The sequence below is a fragment of the Microtus ochrogaster genome, chromosome 6 (genome assembly GCF_000317375.1).
Source record: "Microtus ochrogaster isolate Prairie Vole_2 chromosome 6, MicOch1.0, whole genome shotgun sequence".
NCBI classification, from domain to species: Eukaryota; Metazoa; Chordata; class Mammalia; order Rodentia; family Cricetidae; genus Microtus; species Microtus ochrogaster.
Window position 1 is genome coordinate 27,485,290 of NC_022013.1, and position 5,756 is coordinate 27,491,045.

Here is a 5,756-nt window from a genome sequence, read left to right on the forward strand (position 1 = left end):
GCTGCTCACAGGGGCTGTTCACACCAGCTGCTCACAGGGGCTGTTCACACCAGCTGCTCACAGGGGCTGTTCACACCAGCTGCTCACAGGGGCTGCCCCAGGTCACCCAGCCATTTGTGACCACAGTTCTCCCTAATAGTTGAGGGTTTGTCTTTCCCAGAACTTAGGTGGAAAGCCTGGGTCCGATGTCTCTGATGTTCTCTGCCTTATATGCATGGCCTGGCACAGATCAGCATGTAAGCTGTGTACAATATGATAGTGGAAACCTAAGCCCCAGTGTTTACTGGCTTGCTGTAGTGAAGACAGTCAGAGGGCGAGAAGATTCTGAGATGAGGTGATAAAGAACAGCACACAACAACTTAATACAAAAAGGCCTGAACAAGACAGTGGACTCCTTCCTCAATGGGAATCAGAAAGTCATCTCTGCAGGAATCAGAGGAGAGTGAACAAGCTGGACTGGAATCTGGGGAGTGCAGGTAGACTCGGCCATGCTGAGCCTGCAGAGCCAGGGTGCCTTTATCATGTGGTGTTACATGTTTGCGTGATTATATCTGTGCAAAACCATGGCAAGGCCAGAACCTGTGACCACGTCACTCTTGCCTTTCCACTCACGTGGGTGATTATTGAAGCAGCTGGGGTTTGTTCTTATAATGATCACGAGGGTTGAATGTGAATGCAATCACACATGAAGAAACAATAACACCCTCTAACTTGTATTAGAAGACCCCTTGTAACATGTGGACCCCTTAACCTAGAGACTCCCAGTTAAAAGTCTGTTTGGAAAAATTAGAATGAGAGAAAGGGCCATGCTTGTACCTTGCTGTCTTGGAAGATTTCATGGTAGAAAATTAACTTTCAAATAATTTCATTTTGCAGTGAAAAAGAATGATGTTTCGGGGAAGATCTGAGAGTCATCTGACAGTTGATGGGACTGTCTTCCCCTTTAAAACCCACTTCTCTTTTGGGCTCTTTTTTTTAAAATATTTATTTATTTATTATGTATACAATATTCTGTCTGTATGTATGTATGCAGGCCAGAAGAGGGCACCAGACCTCATTCCAGATGGTTGTGAGCCACCATGTGGTTGCCGGGAATTGAACTCAGGACCTTTGGAAGAGCAGGCAATGCTCTTAACCACTGAGCCATCTCTCCAGCCCCCTCTTTCGGGCTCTTGTAAAGCAACCGGCCTTTAATTGTGATGAAATGAATTCACGCAGACTCCATTCATTTGGTGTAGTGCCCTCTCCACGGGCACCTGTAGTTACAGGAGTACTCAGTGACGATGCTGGACTATAGAAAACTTGAGGGGATGTGAAAGATGATTCTTAGATGCATCTAGAATATCCCCCAAATCAAGGAAGGCTCTGGCTGAACTGACCTTCAGTCAATAAATGAGAAAATTAAGTGACTAGTTTGTTCAACATCTTCCACATAGCCCCTGGCTGTCCCAGAACTCTCCATGTAGACCAGGCTGGCCTTGAACTCACAGCAATTTGTTTGTAATTATACTTCTGTTTCCAGATCCTAAAAACTTATTATATCTCTAGCTAAAAATTGAATATGAATTTCTTACAATTCATTATTATATACAATTTGAATTTACTCAGGCAGATTAAATGCATAAGGCAATAGAGACCTATTTTAGGTTTTAGATATTGAGGTAAGGAAGAAAATCCCATGGTCCCTAAAAGAAAAAGTTTAAAGAACTTTAGAAACAGCAGTGCAAGAAATGAACTAAGTCCTACCATGCTGTAAATCATAATGTCCTTCATGGGTTCATGTTTGAACCCTGGGCTCAAATTTCTAGACACAATATCTACCTAGCAGACATAGGCCACAGTGGGTAGACTTCTACAGGGTCTCTGCAGACATGGGGAAGCCGATTGGATGATATGGACAACAGATCTGATCTCAGTGCTCTCACTGCCGGCAGCCCCTCATGCTACACTCACCCTTTGGAAGTAAATACCAAGATTGTTTGACCCTGTTTCTCTGTATCCAGAGAGTACATCTTGGTAGAGGTGGTGGTGTGTAGGGTGGATTGAAATATGAAAGATCAAACAGGAGAGAGAAGGGGTACAATGGTGCCAGTGGAGCCTGGAGCCAGGGCTTCAGGAGAATATATTCAGCGCAGGAGAAGAGTTGGAGGAACAGTCCCCATTAGTGTGATCCTGACTGTAGGCTGAAGGCTTACTTGCCAGAGGTTCTTCCTTCAGCTCGCTGCTGTCAGTGCCGTGGCTCGCCTTTGCCGGCTGTGTGGGCTTTGGGGTATCGTGCACAGCTGCAAATCCACTGGGCTTTCAGCAAAGCCAGAGAAGGCCTTGTATCAGTGCCATGCTTGAATGTATCTTCTCCAGGTGCATACAGAGATAGATCACTGGGAGGTAGTTATGGGGAGTCGAGCCACACGACCAGGACCAGAGACCTGCTGGAAGAAAGTACAGACTGGGAATAAGGTTCGTAGCCGTGTTTGCTGAGCATGTGCAAGGCAAGGCCTTGTCATCCAGCCCAACCACTGCAGGAAGAGAAGGGAGGAAGGAAGAAAGATAGGAAGGAAGGGAAGAGAAGGGGGAGAAGAGAAGATAGGAAGGAAGGAGAGAGAGAGGAAGGAAGGAGAGAGAGGGAGGAAAGGAAAGAGGAAGGAAGGAAGAAGAGAAAGGGAGGGAGGAAAGGAGAGGAAGGCAGAGCATTTCCAGCCCTCTTACTTAACCCACGATGGTGTCAGTCTGGACTCTCACAACTACGCCATATCAGCTTCCACAGCTGTGTCTCATCACCCACGCCCATCATGCTTGCCTAGTATCTTTTGAGAAAATACCAAGACCGAATCCAGGTCTTCCTGGTTGCAGCCTTGCAACTTCAGATGAGTGGCCCAGGCTGTGTGTTTGTTGTGATACCCTGAGTCCACACAGATGTGGAGCTGGAGGAGCAGCCAAGTGACACACACCAGAGGTCTTTTCTGTTTGGGTTTTGCCTCGCCTCTATTTTGTGGCCTGCCTTTGAGATCGTTGAGACCCCAAAAGTCTAACGCTGAAATGCCTCTGCAGTCCCCAGGGTCCCGCCAAACCTGACAGCCAGACACAGGGGCACTGCATGGAGCCATGGCTGCCACGGGTCACTGCCAGCCTGTCACTCTGTGGAGAAGTGACAGGAGGCATGTTCACAACTAACAGATGGCGTTTCCCTGTGCCCTTTGATCTGGGCAGAGCGGCTTGTATGGTGTCTCGTTATGATTGTCACTTTCCGTGTTGGGCTTGTTGAACAGGTTTGGGTCTGTGGTAGGTGCGGCAAGGGAGTGAGGCTTCCTCCCAGGGCAGGTGATCCTAAGATTGCCAGATGGTTGGAAGAGCTGGCAATGAATGTGAGGTGCAGAGGGTGGGATGCAGATGCCAAGGTAGCGATTCCATCCTGAGCTTGCTGAGCTAACAGGGTCCTGACCATTACCGGGCAGGCGGTAGTGACAGGAGAGACACATGGCTGCCTCCAAACAGCTTCTGTCTCCTCCTGCCTGCCATGTTCCCGGGTTGGTAGTGTCTGCAAATGAGCTAGAGATTAAGTTAAAAAATTAAAAGAAATTTACTTCTGCACCGAGAGTAGAGACTATTGAGCCGTGGATGCAGTGGAGTTATGTGCACCTGCATCACGTGACTTCCGTGGTGTGCACAGCAGATCACTGAGACTGGTTACTCCATGCCCACCCCTGAAGGAACATTGGAATTTAGAGATCTGGTACTGTGACTGTCTTATATCTATAAGATGCCTATATTGTAACTTAGATAAGATACCTATATCGTAGCTACTAAAACTAAGACTACATGGGATGAGTGTGAGTGTGTGTGTTTGTGGTATGCATGTGTGTCTGTGTGTTTGTGGTGTGCACATGTGTAAGTCTATGCACGTGGACATGCTGCCATCTTCCTCAGTTGTTCTCTATCTTAGTTTTTTTTTTTGGGGGGGGGATAGGTTTTCACTGAACCTGAAGTCCATCAGTTCCATAGACCTGCAGGCCAATGAGTTCTAGAGATTCATCTGTCTCCGCCCTCCCATGGCTAGGGTTCCTGCCCATGCCACTGTACCTGGATTTTACATGGGCCCCCAAGGATACAAACCAGGCCCTCTTCATGCAGAGCAGGCAGCTTACATTTGCAAGCTCTTCAGTCCCCACCTCAGTCACCTTTAAGACACTGACACCATGCAAACATTTTCAGACTACCTAGGCACTGCTGGGACAGCCATGCTCTCAGAGGAGAGTATCTCCTTTGTCCACAAGCTACAGCAGATGTTCTGTAGGCAGAAACATCTCTGGGCAGTCTCTCTCTAGGAAACCATCATGACTGTTCTTCAGGGACGATGCTCACTCTCGGAACTGGAGGTCATGGTCCATCCCTCAACATGAAACACGGACTAAAGGGTGGAGGGAAAGTAGTTCCTGAAAGGAGAGCATGTCTTCTTGCCAAAAGAAAGAGAAAGGGATGCTTTAAAGGCGAAAAGAGTGGATGAGCCACAAAAGGGTTTATGTCTACAGAGCCCTGTACTGTTCCACCCTCAAGTCCCATGAAGCCATGGGCCACACTGTCCTCAAGATCCAGCATATCCTGACATCTAGCCACCTATGGCCATTCTGTGACAAAGCCACTCTGTCACTTTTCGAGGCTATTTCTTCCTTTAAAAGTTTTTTTCTCTCTTAAATTTAAGTGAGCTTAGTACAGAATTTCAGATCAGTTCTAGTCTCCAGTCCCTCACACGACAGAAGCATAGAGCTGTAGAAAACGGCTCTCTTAACATATACTTCCTCCATCAGATAAAATTCCCCTTTTTTACAAATGAATTGTATTATATTATTTATATTACTCTATAGTATGATTTTCACTTTGTAAGTCTTGAAATTTTTTCCATGTCAACATGCAAAAATGTTTTCTAGAAACCACCTAATACCTCCTTAAGATGGGTGCGCCATAATGTGTTCAGTTATTTTCCTGCTCGTAAGTGTTTCCACCAGTTCTGTCATGGACAGGCCTGTACACACAGCTCAGTATCTTTTTGTAAGCACAGCTATTAACTAAATTCCTTGAGGTTTAATATGTTTGAGGTTACAGAGAGGCATGGCAGCCCACGCCTTTAATTTTAGCAGTGGAGATTAAAGGCAGGTGGATCTCTGTGAATCTGAAGACAGCCTGGTCTACAGACAGGGTAAGTTCTAGGACAGTTAGGGCTATATTGAGAGACCCTGCCTCAAGAAAAATATGCTCAGGATCATATGGATTTTAAGTTTGGAATCCCAGAAGATTGTCAATATCATTTCATCTCCAAAGCATTTGTGTGTGTGTGTACATGTTTGTGTTCATGTGTGTACAGACGTGTAGGCACTCACATGTGTAGGCACACACATGTGTATGTGTGGATCTGTGTGCATGTGAAGAAGACTACACTGTGGTTTTTTTCCCTCAGGCATTATTTACCTTTGAAAAACTGAGACAAGATCACTCACTGGCCTGGAACTCACCAGGTAGGCCCGCCTGACCAGCATGGCCCAGGGGTCCTCCTGTCTCCACCTCCTGGTACCTGTGTCACCACAACTGGCTTTTTTTTTTCCTTTTAACATGGGTTCCTGCCATTGAACTTAGATCCTTGTGTTTGCAGGGTTGGCGCTTTACAGCTGATCCATCATCTCCCCAGCCCCTCTGCTGACCATCAGGCGTATTTGCACACCTAACCAGCTTTACACCCGAGCCATCTCCCCAGCCCCTCTGCTGAC